Source organism: Mauremys reevesii, linkage group 3 (genome assembly GCF_016161935.1).
Source record: "Mauremys reevesii isolate NIE-2019 linkage group 3, ASM1616193v1, whole genome shotgun sequence".
Taxonomy (NCBI): Eukaryota; Metazoa; Chordata; order Testudines; family Geoemydidae; genus Mauremys; species Mauremys reevesii.
Window position 1 is genome coordinate 21,841,838 of NC_052625.1, and position 17,271 is coordinate 21,859,108.

A 17,271-nucleotide genomic window follows, 5' to 3' on the forward strand; every position below is an offset into this window, starting at 1 on the left:
TGACCGCACACAGGCCACTCACCGCCCCGCCCCGCCAGCCGCGCCCGGTCACTGGCACCCCCCGCCTCTGACAGAAGACAGCCAATGGGGTGGTGAGGCGCGGCCCCCCCCCGAGAGAGGCGGGCCCGGGCGTGCTGTGTCACGGGGTCCAGTCCCCGCCTCCTTCCGCCGCCTTGTCGCAGTGCAGCGGCTCCTCCCTTCCCCCAGCATCTGGTCTCCTAGCAACGAGCCGCGCAAAGCTCCCCCGGGCTGGGAGCCGCCGTCTCAGGCAGGTGGACGGGGAGGGCGGGGCTGCTCCTTTCCTCACCAGGACAGGGGCAGATGAACCCCCCCTCCGCTCGCCCCGGGGCCCCAGTCCTGTCTCGGCGTGACGTCACGCCATCCTCCGTCGGCACTTCAGCGTGATGTCACACCACCACCCCTCACCTACACCGCCCACCTCTCTATCAGCATGACGTCACCCCATCACTCTACGTCACCCGCCTCACGGCCACGTCAGTGCGATGTCACCCAACCGACCAGCCCTATACCTTGGCATGATGTCACCCCAGCCCCCAACCTCACACCGTGACAAAACCCCAACCTGGACATTTGCTGTTCCAAAAGCCAGTGAAAAATCGCTGCAGTGGTTGGCCTCAATTTCATCAGCACCAGGATGGCTCTGGGTAAAAGACACAGTTTCAGTTACTTTGGAGGAGGAGTTATTGTCCCCTACTTACATGTAGTCCCCTTTCCTGCACAGAAGAAAGAGTTGGCACCTTATGTCCTGGAAGTGGGGAAGGGGACAGACAGGCTGTGGATGTATGTACCTTGCCCCCTTCTGATCCCAACAAGTGGTGAATCTGCCAGTGGAGAATTCCCTGAGACTTCGTTAACTTTTGCCTGGGTCCCCCTCTGCACTATCAAAACTCCCTGGGTGATTTCAGGAGCATGGGAAAGCCATATTGCCTGGGAACAAAGCTGGAGGAAAAGGATCCCTGCATCTGCACAGAAGCTAGGCACCTGCAGGCAGGCTGGCCTGTGCTTTTAGCAGATCTCTCCAGTTTTGTGCAGTTTTTGTTAACCTGATTTTTAGAGGGCTGATTTATTATAGGGTTCACGAGTAATCTAACCAGATCACTAGGTTCTTCTACCAAAATCAGGCTGCAGGATTAGAGAATGTTGCAGTGGTTCTCAAACTTTTGTACCGGTGACCCCTTTCACATAGCAAGCCTCTGAGTGCGACCCCCCCTTATAAATTAAAAACACATATTTAACGCCATTATACATGCTGGAGAAGTAGGGGGGTTTGGGGTGGAGACTGACAGCTTGCGACCCCCCCATGTAATAACCTTGCAACCCCCTCAGGCCCCCAACCCCCAGTTTGAGAACTCCTGAGTAGAGAGTTCAATACCTTGTACGGACCATTGGTGTGCGTGGCAAGAACATTCACGCTGAGGACAGAGCCAGGCTATAGAGATTTTTATTAAAATAAAGGAAAAATTATCAAAGCTCCAAACCACAGAATCAGAAAGAAGTAATACAGTTCTAAGGGTACCCATGGTAACATTCCTTGCAGAAGCTACTTAGACTAGCATATCCATAGCCTTCCTTCGGGACCTAGAGATAAGAGACAGCATAGTCTTTGGCATGCCACAATGAGTATGATGTTCCAGGTTCCTCAATGACAAGATGGTGGAGATAAAGGCTAGATTAGAATAGCTAAGGTATACTTAAAAGTTAAGCTAACAGCTAAACAAAAGGAACTAAACTGAATGCTAAAAAACTTGAAGCTAAAACAAGTAACTCCACATGGTTGTTTGCCCTCTTATGGGGTCTTGGCACTATCCTGAATATTCATGTCAGTGGTCCACCTTTCATGTCCAAATCTCATTTCCTTACCCCATTGGTCTGACCCAGTATGGCCATTCTTATGTTCTGTCATATCCCCCTTTAGTCATCTCTTTTCCAGAATGAAAAGTCCAAATCTTATTCTCTCCTCATATGGAAGCTGTTCCATACCCCTAATAATTTTTGTTGCCCTTTTCCTGGACCTTTCCCAATTGCAATATATCTTTTTTGAGATGGGGCGACCAGAACTGCGTGCAATAAGAGGCCTTCCTTTTATTGCTGGTGTGACTGTTGGAATTCAAGGGAAAAAAGACACTTGTCAGCAGATCTATTCAGGTGAGAGATTTTCCTTTCCTGGTTTGAATTTATCTAGAAAAAAAAATCAGTAAAATATAATGGTTTCCACTGTAAGGAAAAGAACAATTGCTGCAGTTTTGGGCATGATTACACTATGGCTCGAATCATGCTATTATATTAACAACTGTCAGGAAAACCATTTCCTGACATGGTGGTTGCTATACTAATTTAGTATTGTTTCCCTGTCCAGAGTGGACATGCTACTCAAAGTAAGATAAAGATTTCCCTGAACAAGATAGTAAATGTAGGTCATGTGCTTCTCTTAGCTGTAAAAAGATGCAGAAAGGACAATATTTACTACAAAATTGAGCTACATAAGTTGATGAGTATCATGTTATCAAGTTAGGAGTACAACGGTTTGCAGTAAGCAAGATTGGATGTGGGTATAAATTCTACTGAAGAAATTGAAAAAAAAATCAGAGACTATATTAGGGAAAATATAGAGTGCTGCACTACTACACATCACTGGTAAAAGGCTATGGTTTATGGAAATGGACAAACAACTTTTCCAAGATCCTTGGGAATCTGATCTAGCCCATATACTCCACTTCATAGCAGGTGGCTCATGTTCATGTATAACTAGACAGCCACTGAAACAGCTACATTTTGCCTTCCCCTGATGTTGATTTCTACTAATAGCAAGGTGATACAGTTTAGATCAGCTTTAACTTGCTATCATTTGTCTGTAGTAATTTTTTTACAGGTTCATATATGTAGTACTACACCTTTGCTATGTCTCCTAAGTATCCTCAGTGCATGGAATGTGTAGGTCTTCTCAAGGTCTTATTTTTGTGACAACATTTGTCTTGTAAGTTGTTGTAGCAGCCATGCCAAGGAGGAGGTTTTTGTTTGTATTAAATTTTGAGGCAGGTTTTGCTACACTTTTTGGTATGCAAGCTATGGGAGCATATGTTAGATTGTTACTATGCAGTGTAGTTGTAGCCGTGTTGGTCCCGTCCCAGGATATTAGAGAGACAAGGTGTGTGCGGGGGGGTGAGGTAATATCTTTTATTGAACAAGCTTCTGTTGGTGAGAGAAACAAGCTTTAGAGCCACACAGAGCTGACCTGAAGGAGAGCTCTGTGTGGCTCAAAAGCTTCTCCCTCTCACTAACAGAAGTTGGTCCAATAAAAGATATTACCTCACTCACCTTGTGTCTCAGGTAATTAGTAGTCATATTGTGGACAGGGCATCTGAAAGTGCTTTTGAATATCAGAATTAAAACATATTAGTGATTTGAATCACTATAGCTCATTTTGTATAGTACTCACTCCCTGTGGTTTTGTTTGTTTTTTGTATTACATTTTTACTTCTGTTCATACTTTGGATGAAATCCTGGCTCCATTGAAGTCAATGGCAAGACTACCATTGACTTCAGTAGGTCCAGGATTTCACCCTTTGTGTTTTTAATTTTTCAAGGAACTGCTAGTGATTATCCTGTAGTTCAAATGTGAATTATAATTTTAATAAGGTTTGCAACTAGTTAGTGACAAGCTGGTTCCAAACACAGTTGGTATTCAAACAACCTTTCAGGCGCCCATTTTTTTGGCGCGCAGCGCGAGGCGCTGGAGGCGGGCGGAGCAGCGAGCAGGACGGACCTCGCGCACTGACCGGTCAGGAGGCGCGGCGGGCTGGGCGCTGGCCTCGCCCGCGCGCCGCAGTCATGCAGGCGGTCAGTCTCGGGCTCCCCTCTCTCCCCCGCAGGCGCGGGCATGTGCAGCCTGCCCAGCAGCAGCAGCCCCGCGCCGCCCGGCAGGGGGGGCCCCCTTTTTTTGCCGCTAGGCACACCAGCTTGTTTTGCTGGTGCCTAGAGCCGCCCCTGCAAACAACATGGTTAATACTTGGTTAGTAATGGCAATCGATAACAATGTTTTGCCCTCACCAGATGCCCAAGGTGGAACAGTTCAACACATTGTTTATTTGCACTGTAGATTGGACCCTCTAACCACGCCTCTGTTACAAGTTTGGCAGGTCTTCCTTCCTCCAGCTCTTTTTGTGGCACCACAAATTCTAGATTGCACTGCCCCACATGCTGTTGGTGTTATTCTGTGGGCCTGTACTCCACGCTCTCTATCCCCTCATGAGGCATTATGAGATTTTCCCAGAAGGAACTGGGACAAACAGAGTTATGAAGTGTGGGTGACATGAACACATAAAGGTGGTTGACTCAGACTTCAAGGTCAGAAGGGACCATTATGATCATCTAGTCTGACCCCCTGCATAATGCAGGCCACAGAATCTCACCCACCCACTTCTGTAACAAACCCCTAACCTATGTCTGAGTTATTGAAGTCCTCAAATCGTGGTTTAAAGACTTCAAGGTGCAGAGAATCCTCCAGCAAGTGACCTGTGCCCCACACTACAGAGGAAGGTGAAAAACCTCCAGGACCTCTGTCAATCTTCCCTGGAGGAAAATTCCTTCCCGACCCCAGTATGGTGATCAATTAAACCATGGGCATGTGGGCAAGACTCACCAGCCAGCACCCAGGAAAGAATTGTTGCATTGTGAAAAAAGCTGTAGTATGCACAGAGATCACCTGTTTTTGTTATAAATGGGTTAAATAAGAATGTCACGAACAATTATAAAATCATCATTGCATTTTTAGTGTAGACAGGGCCTAACTAATTGCATTTTATTAATGCTAAACAGAATTGTTGGTAGTATGTTAGTGTATATACGTAATAAAATGATGAAAATGTAAAATACTTTGTGTGTATAAAAGAATGCAGCACATGAGAAGTATTATAGGTTATATCAATGATATTTTTCTAATTGGCTCATCTCACTTGGTCCATCTTTTTCTCATTAGTTCAGCTGTTAAATTTGTGTGTGCAGCAAGTCTTTCCATTTCTCTCAATTCTTTAAACTCTGCACTATATTTATCAGTGAGAAAGGGAACTGAGTTTGAAGTAGCAACTATGGGAACATCATTGGGACTTTTAATCGATTTAAAGATGAGGCAAAATTCTAGATTTCTTTAAGGCTCCCTGTAATGGGATATTATAAGTAGGTTGAAGGGCTGTACTGGAAAATATTGATGATTAAAAATAAAATCCTATGTTTTCAAATAGCGAAAATGGACTTGGAGAAATGTATAGCAATGTGTAAATTGGATTGCAGTATGTGTAACAAGGATCCCATTAATGCATCTCTACCATGCAATTTGAGGGACCTTGTTACAAAATAGTAACCCAATAGCAGGCATGGTTAAAACTTGGTTTGGTATTTAGTGTAGATGGGATAGACCCATGGATTTGTACAGTGCTATAGATCTGGACCTTTGCAGGACTGTAGCATGACTCAGAAGCATTATTAAAGATGTAGTTTATTCCCATCTACATTGCAACATTGAACCTTGGTTTAATTGTGGCAGGGGTCTACTATGTTGTAACCAGATCCTGTACCATCGTAGAAATTTACAGCTGGAAATGTGACCTTTATTGCTTAGAAATTGCAGTATGGAATGGACAAAATATATGATGTATACTGTTTGCTATTATTTAATTAAAAACCTTATTGAACATTTTAAAATAGAAATACAACTTTCTTTAAAATAGTCATGTTACAACATTGTTGAAGGATATTTTTCATACAGCATAATTTTGTTTTGAAGATCAAATGAATGGATTTACACTTCATAGAATATTTGTTGTATTATTGAATCTTCTATATTTCTTTGTATCAGAGTTTGATGTTCACTGTTTGTAACTGAATAGGCATCCTTACATGAAGAAAATAGCTATCTGGAAAAAATTAGAATCTTGCAGAAAGAAAATCTTCAACTCAAAGTTGGCCTAAAAGAAAAAGGTTCAACAATGTCTAGCGTCATGAAAGTAATTGAGGATAAGGTACTGAAAATTCAAACCCATTTGTCTTTGTAATGGAGTTAGTCTAACATTTGTTCAATGTATCTTAACACCAGTTGGGCCTTCGTTTTGGGAAAGAAAGAAAATCTTGCATTCCCATCAGTAATGAAATGTGCTGATTTTTAGCTAATTAATAATAGCACAATAAAACTTAACTCTACTTTTGATAAACAGTAGAGCATTATACAATTAGCCCTGTGCTTCTGTAATGCTTTGTCAGGCTATGACTCATATTGTCACCCCTCTGTCTTCAGCAAGAGAGAGACATGCTGCTGCTTAACTAGGTTTGAGCTTCTTGATACCTCCACTCTGTTAGCCACCCAAACAATCTCCACTGGGCATACTAGCCTTCACTTTGCTTTGCAGGTTAATAATAACCACTCCCTGAACCCCTTTGAAGTGTTTTCCTATAATATCCAGACCCTGTCATTGGTTACTCACAGAAATACCAGATTTTCTATCCCCAAAGATCAGAGGGGTAGCCGTAGGGGTTCTCGTGTTAGTCTGGTTCTAGAGAAAGCAAAAGAATATCCTAACCCTTATAGACTAACATAGCTTTTTTGAGTGTTGCTGGTGAATACCCCACACTTCTTTGGAAAAGGAGCAGTGCAGGTGGCAGGTGTGTATATAAATAAAAAAGCAAGAAAGAGAGAGCAGATAAGAGGATCAGGAGAGGAGGGGGGATGGTTCCAGCAGCAGTGCAGGTGTGAAAGGAGGAGGAGAGAAAACTGTTCTCTGCATTGGCAAGCCATTCTCTTTTTTTTGTTAAGTGATGAAAATGATGTTTAAATTTGCAGATGAATTGGAGCTCAGCAGTTTCTCTCTGGAGTCTGGTCCTAAAGTTTTTTTGCTGGAGGATGGCCACCTTAAAATCTGCTATTGTGACAGTGTACACATCAGCTTGTTTGAGTCAACAGAGCATCAGCTCCTATATAACCTCACATCACTGAGATATATTTATTATCAAAGGCTAAGATATCAGCGATAGTGAGTAAAGCAAATAATGGAAACAGAAAGGTTACATATAAAACAAAATCAATACATGGTTCCTTGAGATCAAACTTAACTTTAACAGGCTAAACATTGTCTAAAAAAAATCTAATCTCACCTAAAGTCATCTTGCAGCATTTCCAACCAGGGCAAGTTGGAATCCCATTTTCATGAATGTAATCGCACTGACTGATTACTTCCTCAGGTGCAGGATAAAGAGGTAGCCTTTTGCCTTCTCCTTATATTCTCCTCTGATCCCCAAGGCAGGCTGATGGCCTAGGATTTATTCCTGGTGTGCTCCATTGCATTGTCTTACAATGCTTCATTTACATGTGAACCGAGGCAGACAGGTTAATATTAGGGCTGTCATTTAATTGCAGTTAATGCATGTGATTAATGCAAAACAAATTAACTAGATTTAAAAATAATAGTCATGATTAATTGCAGTTTTAATGCCACTGTTAAACAATAATAGAATACCAATTTAAATTTATTATAAATATTTTGGATGTTTTTCTACATTTTCAAATATATTGATTTCAATTACAAAACAGAATACAAATTGTAGAATACTCACTTCATATTATTATTTTTTATTTGAAATATTTGCACTGTAAAAAAGATTAAAAAAACAGTATTTTTCAGTTCACCATATACAAGCACTGTAATGTAATCTCTTTATTGCGAAAGTACAACTTACAAATGTATAATTTTTTTTACATAACTGTACTCAAAAACAAAACAATGTAAAACTTTAGCACCTACAAGTCCACTCAGTCCTACATCTTGTACAGTCAATCACTAAGAGAAACCAGGCTGTTTACATTTATGGGAGATAATGGTGCCCACTTCTTATTTACAATGTCACCTGAAAGTGAGAACAGACATTTACATGGGACTGTTGTAGGCAGCGTTACAAGGTATTTACATGCCAGATATGCTAAACATTTGTATGCCCCTTCATGCTTTGACTAGTCGGCTCTACAGTTTTAAATTGTTTTGTTCTTGAGTCCAGTTAATGTAAAAAAAAAAATTCTACATTTGTAAGTTGCACTTTCACGATAAAGGGATTGCACTATAGTACTTGTATGAGGTGAACTGAAAAATACTATATCTTTTTTACAGTGCAATATTTGTAATAAAAATAATTATATAAAGTGAGCACTGTACACTTTGCATTGTGTTGTAACTGAAATCAATATATTTTAAAATGTAGAAAAACATCCAAAATATTTATAATAAATTTAAATTTGTATTCTATTATTGTTTAACTATGCGATTAAAACTGCAATTAATCACAATAAATTTTTGTAATCTCATGATTAACTGCGATTTTTTTTTAATCATTTGATAGCCCTAGTAAATATGCATACTTTGTCTGGCAGAAACCAGTTTTTCAACCCTGCCTTGATTCAGACTTCTTTAGTGACTTATTTTCTTTATACATATATAACTTTTTACATAGTATCTGTACCTACATTTCACAATGCTATTAAAGATCAGTGTGATGCTGGCTTTCATTTAAAAGCTTACATTACATCATTTATGGATAAATACTATTAAAGTGGTATGCTAGATGTAGTTAGTCAGGCCTGACAGGAGTTACAGTTACAGAACAATGAATCCTTTGCTAGTTGGCACTGAGGCCATCTTAGGATCACAGCTTCCCTCCACTGTAAGGCACAGAAGGAAGCAAATTAAAATAAAGAGGTGGAAAAATTGCAAAAGCAGCAGATGGAATGAGCAGAACCTAGCAACATTGCATATTTCTTCCTGCCTCCAAGCCCAGCAAGCCTCTTCTGCCTAAACCTTTTTGGCTTGTGGTTTCATGGGATTTCAAGGGCAGCGCTGGAGGTGAAACAGAAACCGGCCAATGGGAGCTCTGGGGACAGTGCTTGTGGGCACGGGCAGTGCACAGAGACCCGCTGCCACCCTCCCCCCAAGGGGCGCACAGAGACGTGCCAGCAGCAGTTGCTTCCTGGAGCAGCATGGGGCCACGGTAGGTAGGCAGCCTGCCTGAGCGCCCCTGCTGCGCTGCCGGCTGGGAGCTGCCTGTGGTAAATGCTTCCCAGCCAGAGCCTGCACCTCACACCCCCTCCCGCACCCCAACCCCCTGCCCCATGTCAGAATCCTCTCCTGAACCCAAACTCCCTTCCAGACCCCGCACCCCCTCTTGCACCCCAATCCTGTGCCCCAGCCTAGAGCCCCCTCCTGCACCAAACTCCCTCCCAGAGCCCACACTCCTCACCCTCTCCTGCACCCCAACTCTGCACCAGCTCCGTCCGGCACCCAAACTCTCTCTCAGACCCCGCACCTGCTCCATTAATATAGTAGAAATGTGTGGCTCATGACGTGATACCAAAATTTGTGGAGTGGCCCCCTGCGAAAATTGTTGCCCACTCCTGCTCTATGGCATGCTACCCTTCAGAGGCAGTAAGTAAATGATACATTTTGCAACATTGCCTTATGCTCTGTGCTCACAACCCCTTTGGAGGAAAGAAAGGAAGCCAGTGGAAACTGTGGCTCCTGAGCTAGTCATGGTACTGGGGAAGGATGGAAGGGCTGGAGGCAGAAGCCACTACAGCAGGGGTTCTCACAACACATTTTTGGTGGCATCAGAATGCAACCACCGACTCTTGCTGGTGTGCACTCTGAGACAATTTTTCCTAAAATACTTAATTAACTTTAGGAAAAACAAATAAATACACATATATACATGTCCTAATCACTATAATTTATTTATGTAGGGTTTTTTTTTGCATACTTAATAATTAAAATAGTGTACAGTTGTCTCTATTCTTTACTGGACCTAAAAAGAATAGAAACACAAATAAGGTGCTTTGCATGTTCTTATCTTTGTTGTTGCTTTTTGGGTGCTTTCTTTTAGACTTGCTAGCTAGTAAGTCTGCTGCTGTGAAAAGAGATACTTGTATGTTTAATATCACTTTTCAGGGCCTCCCAGCTAGATACAAAGTCTGCTGTGAAAAATGGCATTAACAACCACACAAATATCACAGCAGACTTAGTCTCAGAAAGCCCAGGGACAAATTAAGCCCTGGATGGGGAGATGGGTGGGGACACAGCAGGGGCTAGGGACAATTATGGCGGTAAGCCTGGGGCGTAAGCCTGCTGCCAAGCCTAGGGCAGGAGCCTGCCGCCTGCCATCCCAGGGCTGAAGCCAGACCCCACGACCCCCGGGAAGATGGGGAACTCAGTGGCTGCCTGGTCCTCCAGAGGGGCGCAAGGCCCAACATCTGCTGGTGGCCCCAGGGGAGAGGCCACTGCTTTGCCCTCTCCCCCCTCATCGCCCAGGAGGCAAGAAAAGCCTGTCGTGGCCACATTTAAGGGGGATAGAAAGCTATAAGGTGGCTAGAAAGCTGGCTAAATCATCGGGCTCAACAGGTAGTGATCAATGGCTCCATGTCTAGTTGGCAGCCGGTATCAAGCGGAGTGCCCCAAGGGTCAGTCCTGGGGCCGGTTTTAGTCAATATCTTCATTAATGATCTGGAGGATGGCATGGATTGCACCCTAAGCAAGTTTGCCGATGACACTAAATGTGGAGGAGTGGTAAATACACTAAAGGGTAGGGATAGGATACAGAGGGACCTAGACAAATTAGAGGATTGGGCCAAAAGAAATCTGATGAGGTTCAACAAGGACAAGTGCAGAGTCCTGCACTTAGGATGGAAGAATCCCATGCACTGCTACAGACTATGGACTGAATGGCTAGGCAGCAGTTCTGCAGAAAAGGACCTAGGGATTACACTGGACGAGAAGCTGGATATGAGTCAACAGTGTGCCCTTGTTGCCAAGAAGGCTAACAGCATTTTGGGCTGTAAAAGTAGGAGCATTGCCAGCAGATTGAGAAACGTGATAATTCCCCTCTATTCAGTATTGGTGAGGCCTCATCTGGAGTACTGTGTCCAGTTTTGGGCCTCACTCTACAAGAAGGATGTGGAAAAATTGGAAAGAGTCCAGCAGAGGGCAACTAAAATGATTAGGGAGCTGGAGCACATGATTTATGGGGGGAGGCTGAGGGAACTGGGATTATTTAATCTGCAGAAGAGAAGAAAGAGGGGGGATTTGATAGCTGCTTTCAACTAACTGAAAGGGTGTTTCAAAGAGGATGGATCTAGACTGTTCTCAGTGGTAGAAGATGACAGAACAAGGAGTAATGGTCTCAAGTTGCAGTGGGGGAGGTTTAGGTTGGATATTAGGAAAAACTTTTTCACTAGGAGGGTGGTGAAGCACTGGAATGGGTTACCTAGGGAGGTGGTGGAATCTCCTTCCTTAGAGGTTTTTAAGGTCAGGCTTGACAAAGCCCTGGCTGGGATGATTTAGTTGGGGATTGGTCCTGCTTTGAGCAGGGTGTTGGACTAGATGACCTTCTGAGGTCCCTTCCAACCCTGATATTCTACAGGGCCGCCCAGAGGATTCAGGGGGCCTGGGGTCTTCGGCGGCGGGGGCCCCCCGCTTCAGCGCTAATTCAGCAGCAGGGGGTCCTTCCGCTCCGGGACCCGCCGCCGAAGTGCCCTGAAGACCCGCGGCAGGGACCCCCCGCCGCCAAATTACCACCAAAGCGGGACTCGCCGACGAAGTGCAGCCGGGTCTTCAGCGGTAATTCGGCAGCGACTCCCCGCCGCAGGTCTTCAGGACACTTCAGCGGCACGGGGTCCTTCTGCTCCGGGACCCGCCGCCGAAGTGCCCCGAAGACCCGGCTGCACTTTGGTGGTGGGTCCCGCTTCGGTGGTAATTTGGCAGCGGGGGGTCCTTTGCCACGGAGTGGAAGGACCCCTGCCACTGAAGACCAGGAGCGGAAGAAGCTCCGGGGGACTGGGCCCCGCGAGAGTTTTCCAGGCCCCCCGGAGCAAGTGAAGGACCCTGCTCCAGGGCCCCCGAAAAACTCTCGTGGGGGCCCCTGCGGGCCCGTGGCAAATTGCCCCACTTGCCCTTCCCCCTCTGGGCAGCCCTGATATTCTATGATTCTATGATTTGAGAAATGTAGTTAGAACAGGAGCTTCTTTTCCTTGCATGTCCCCAGAAATTCCATGGTTTTGAAGACATGTCATCTGCCTCCTCTGAGCACCAATAAATCCCTCCCGCTCAAGGTTAAGATGGATGGAGAATTCTGTGAGGTCAATTTCATGTTTCCTGGGCCCCTTCTCCCACCGCAGGAATATACAATATGATCCAATGATGGGGCCTGATGTTGCAGTCTTTGAGATTAAATCAATGGGATTTTTGCCTGCCTAAATACTCCATAATCTCATCATTAATTTTCAAATGATTCCCAACTTGTTAACATTACCCCCTTGAGATTTTTCTCTGAAAATTCCAGGTGATTTTTTGTGTGCAAGTTGTTGAGTATGGCACATCCACTGAACTAGAAAAAAAAAAACAATTACAAAGTGACACAGACTATTAGAGGATGGGAAGGATTCTTTCCTTGCATGTGCTACATCAATGTTATTTACTAAGCTCAAATCAGTTATACACATGCAAACTTACTGATGAAGGTTACATAGTTGACACTGAAGACCTAATTTAGCCTACAGAACTTTAAAAAATATTTATTATTGATGTGTGAGGAAAAATGACACAGATTCCAAGCTGAATTTGCTGAGCTGTTAATTAGGAAATAACAACCACCACAATTTAAGTTATAACGTGAGTACATTTGATCCTGTATCACTGACAGGCAAATTCTGATCGAGCTGTTCACAAATCCCCTCTTTGCCCCCACACCCTTCCCCCCTCCAATTTTTTTCTCAAAGTATTTTGTCATTTTTACAGAATCATGTTTTAGAGTAGAATTTAAGAGTATTTTAGTTCTGTTCATCACTTTTTCTTTGGAAAGAGATTGGTTACATTTTATAGGCTCTTGGAAGAGGGACTATCTCATTCAGTATTTTTACAACATTCAGCATAAGACTCTTGATTCTGTTTTGAACCGTTAGGCTACCAGAATACTACTAGGGATTCTTACGGAACTGTTCCGTAGTTAATTTTGAAGCAGGACTTTAGGAGTAGGAAAATTTTTCAAACTTTATTTTATTTATTTAGCTTTACATAAAATTATTTAAAAAATAAATACCTAACTCATGCTCTATGCACCTTTTTATGAAAAAATGCTTCCAAAACCCCCCAAAGGAGGTATTTTCTTTACTTTTTGAGTATTTTCTGTAAGAGATTCTAATTTCACACAAGTATCTTGAGAAGTCTACATATTTAAGGTGCAGATGGAGTAATGAATGTTTTAGAACTGCAATGATGCACAACACACATTTGAAATTACAATCTGTCCCTAAGGACAGCTGACTCTTTTATGTTTTCCTTTCTTGCAGAGAACATCAGCAGCAAGTGGATGAACTAAGAAATGAGTTAAGGAGAATATCAGAGTAGGCATGCATTCTTAAAATAAAATTAGAAAAAGAAAAGGTTTCCAAACAAGTGAGAGCACTGACACTGCATGGATTCCTAGAAATAGGAAATCTATTCATTCATTTAATCTATTAGTCACTACAGGTTTGTTCCCTACGGTGCATTTCTCTTTTCAATCAACTTTTAGCATGTCCAGATGAGGGTATCCCACCACTTCACTTGGGAGACTAGCCTACATTATTAAAAATCTGTCTGCATTTTTTTTCATTTACCTTATTTTCCTTTTCTTAATTTCATCCTATTGCTGTAAACCTATACACTATACTACATTCCTGTCCTTTTCTCACTCACATGATCATCACTGTCACCAACTTCGTTGAAGAAAAGCTGAGATATATTAGGAAATAGGCTGTGAAAAGTGTACACAAACATACAAAAAACAGAATCAGTATATTAAGGGCCTGATCTTGCATCCTTTGAAGTCAGTGACAAAACTCCCTTTGATTTCTATGGACATAGAATCAAATCCATAATGAGATAAATAGCATAATTCCCCATTTTCCTGACAGCAATTCCCAGATTCAATTAATGCTGACTTTGTACAGCAAAATAAGGAAAAATTGATGGTTAACAGCCGGGAAGACTGTGGCTGAATGGTTCTGCTAAACCAACAGAGCTTGTTTCATGTGTGTGTGTGGGGGGGGGGGGTTCTGCGATACTGGTACAATGGACAGCTTTGACAGTGTAGCTGTGTCCACATGAGGAACACTTCACTGATATAGTATAACAGTATTCCCATACTGGTGAAGTGCTTCTAGTGAGGCCAAACATATTAAAATAATCTTGCTGGCTCAGAGGCTTTTTTAGTTCCATAAGAAGAGTAGTTCTTTTGAGGCTATGCAAGGAAAATAGATTAATATTTTTCAATTTTTTATTTTATTCTTTATTGTGCTGGACAAAAAGTAATGTCTTTCAGTTTGCAATACTATTCAAAAACTTAAATGAGTCTTCTGAATTTGTATGTACTATTTAATATTCTGTTAGCAGCCTGAAGCTCTCATCAAGACTGGGATCTCATGCTAGGTACTGTACAAATATATATATGAAGATACAGTTCATGTACCAAAGAGCCTATTATTTTAAGATTAAAATTCAGAGGTAATCCAAGTACATACAACTAAATGCCCTAAGAAGGATTTCAAGTTCTGTTGCTTAGGTCTACTGCATAAATCAAGCAGTCCTCACCTACATCTTTTTTCTCATCTCTTACACCTTCCTCCATACACTGAATCCATGACTACTCCCTTAATCACCATTTCTTTCTACTACCATTTAAGCCATGAACAGCCTCCTAGTCAATGCTGGGAAAGCACTCTTCCTTCTAAAACCTAAAATTCCACACACACACTATTTGTGAAGCTTTCTAGTTATTGAGACCACATCCCACCTTTTTATATTACACAGACTTCTACTTCTATGTTAAACTTCTCAGGAAAAAACCTCATTTCTTCAGAACACTTTAGCCACTGTACAGTGCTGAATACATCTGTATTGTATCCTTCCTCTGACAAAATATTTAATCCTTATGCAAACTTCATAAAACCATAACCACAGAGTTATGGAAATGATCAGTTAAAGTAATTTAAGTAGTCCAGTACTCTGACAGTTTGTACATGCAGTTAATGACACCATTGTCATTTAAAAATGTACTGTATGCATTTCACAAGCCACCTTGCCTGACAAACAATAGGTACAAATTCAGCATATCCATCACTATTCATGTAGTCAAAATTATATACATATTGATAATAGATATGCTGAAAAATCCTAAGCAAGTTTTGTATATCAGAGTCAAGGATGCTTGTAAAATGTGGAAGGAGAATTTTTACATGTCACTTTTACAGTTTTAACTAATTGCTTCTTGTTTGAGAGTAATTTTAACTGAGTTTTCCCCTACAATTTCACAACAGTGAAAGTCCGTAAGACTTAGGCTCCTTTGTGTCTGTCACTCTTTTGAAAATGGGCCTTAGGCACTATTGAGAATTTTACCTTGGCTCTTAAAAACTAAAATATTATTATTTCCCAAGGAAACCTCAAATCTCTAATGCTGTTTTAAAAAATATATTTAACACTTTCTGTTCTTACATATTTGCACAATTACTTTACCATTAAATTGTTTTCATTCAGAACTAAAGCAAACAAACTGTTTTTACAAGAACCTGACATATGCATAGAGGCATGGGAAATAATTAGCTCACAGGATTCCATTTTAAACTCGTTCTTGTTCTGATGTTAATTTATATCCAACAAAGCCAAAATCTTAATTTTAATACATTTATATAGTCAATACAATTTCAGAATTTTTAAAATAAAATACAACGTACTACACCATTTTCTCAGCCCTCTTTTTCCATTAAAGTGAGTAAACATGATTGAAAGGGTCAGAATTCTATGCACAGTTATAACATTTACAGTGATTTGATAGACTAAGTCAAGCTACTACACTGTAAGACAGGTTAATCAATGTCCAATTATTTATAAGCTACCCCTTTTCTACCAAGAGAATACTTTTAAAGAACATGATCAGAAAAACTCAGATATGAAATTTAACTATGTCTTTATTAAGAATTAATGAGATTTAAAGATTCTAATTAACATTCAGTTGAAAGTGTTTTCCAATCTAGTCTTGATTAGGAAAGTAGAACTCTGATTTAACTGACATTTTTTTAAAAGCTTTATTCTTTTAAAAGACTACTGCTCCAGTTAAAATTCTTTATTGATTCAAGAAAGATTGAAGCTCCAATAGTAAAATAATTAAACCCATCAGGAACAAAGAATGTGGGAAGAAACTGAACATTTGATGTAAAGTTTTCTAACAATCTTAATGTACATTCTCGTCCTCAGTTTCCATTCTGTTTCTGCAGCAGAGGGAGTCCCATCCAAATTTTAGTTAATCCCTCATCTGGTGCATTGGCATATTGAGAAAAATTTCTCAGAAATGTGTACTGGCACTGGGTTTTTAATTCACCCCTTCAATGTGGGCTGTTTTTTCCTTTCCCTCTCCCATAGCAGCTACATATAATCTTACTGAGCAAGCAGTAGCAAAAAATGCTTCACTACACTGTCTCCCAGGAGCCAGGGCCCTATCTCCTATACTCCTAACCTTGCCATTGTACACAGCAAGAGTCCAGAGGTTATTCTAAAATCCAGGGCTCCAGCATACCAGCCACTTAGGCCTGGCCTACACTGGGGTGGGGGTGGGGTGGGTGGGATGGGAACTGATCTAAGTTACGCAACTTCAGCTAGGTGAATAACATAGCTGAAGTTGACGTACTTAGATCTACTTACCACAGTGTCTTCACTACAGTGAGTTGACTCTGCCTGTGCCTCTTGCCGAGCTGGAGTACAGGAGTTGACGGGAGAGAGCTTGGGGATTGATTTATCGCGTCTAGATTTACTGCTGGATCGATCGCAACTCTTAGACTACTACCCAATCTGAGGTTAGCAATAGCTTGTTGTAACTGTTTTGTCTAGATCTTAGCAATTCTGTTCACCACAAGTTGCCTAAGTACTAACAGCTAGCAAGTGCACTTAAAATATAAACATATTAATGAAGCTTGCAATCGAAATTGATGTTGAAGATCTCTATAGAAGCGTGAATTAAAACTACCAAAATCTATTATGCTACTTATTCCAACACACAGAGAATTCATGTGCCATGCAGACTTTTTTCTTTTTCTCAGCTGAAAATACATTCTGCTGAAAAGTTCTGCAGTTACACCTTATGCCTACCTGGAGCCACTGTGCACTAGGACAGAGAGCATCCGCTTCTCGGTGCGAGCAGCCC

At 41.8% G+C, this 17,271-nt stretch overlaps 1 protein-coding gene and 1 long non-coding RNA gene across 3 annotated transcripts in view; one reads left to right on the forward strand and one right to left on the reverse strand.

Annotated features, from left to right (window-relative positions):
* KIAA1841 (KIAA1841 ortholog) overlaps positions 1–435 on the reverse strand; it is a 43,603-nt gene extending 43,168 nt beyond the window's left edge. The window contains exon 1 of the mRNA XM_039532729.1: positions 308–435. The gene's annotated coding sequence lies outside the window, so the exon portion shown is untranslated. The remainder of the gene's footprint in view (positions 1–307) is intronic.
* LOC120402257 lies at positions 180–16,670 on the forward strand. 2 transcript variants are annotated; one of them, XR_005597083.1, is made up of 5 exons: positions 180–665; positions 2,064–2,166; positions 5,904–6,035; positions 12,085–12,178; positions 13,388–16,670. It is a non-coding gene; the product is annotated as an uncharacterized LOC120402257 (long non-coding RNA). The 2 variants fall into 2 exon arrangements; XR_005597082.1 differs by lacking the exon at positions 12,085–12,178 and having other exon boundaries at positions 185–665.
* The last annotated feature ends 601 nt before the right edge of the window (positions 16,671–17,271 follow it).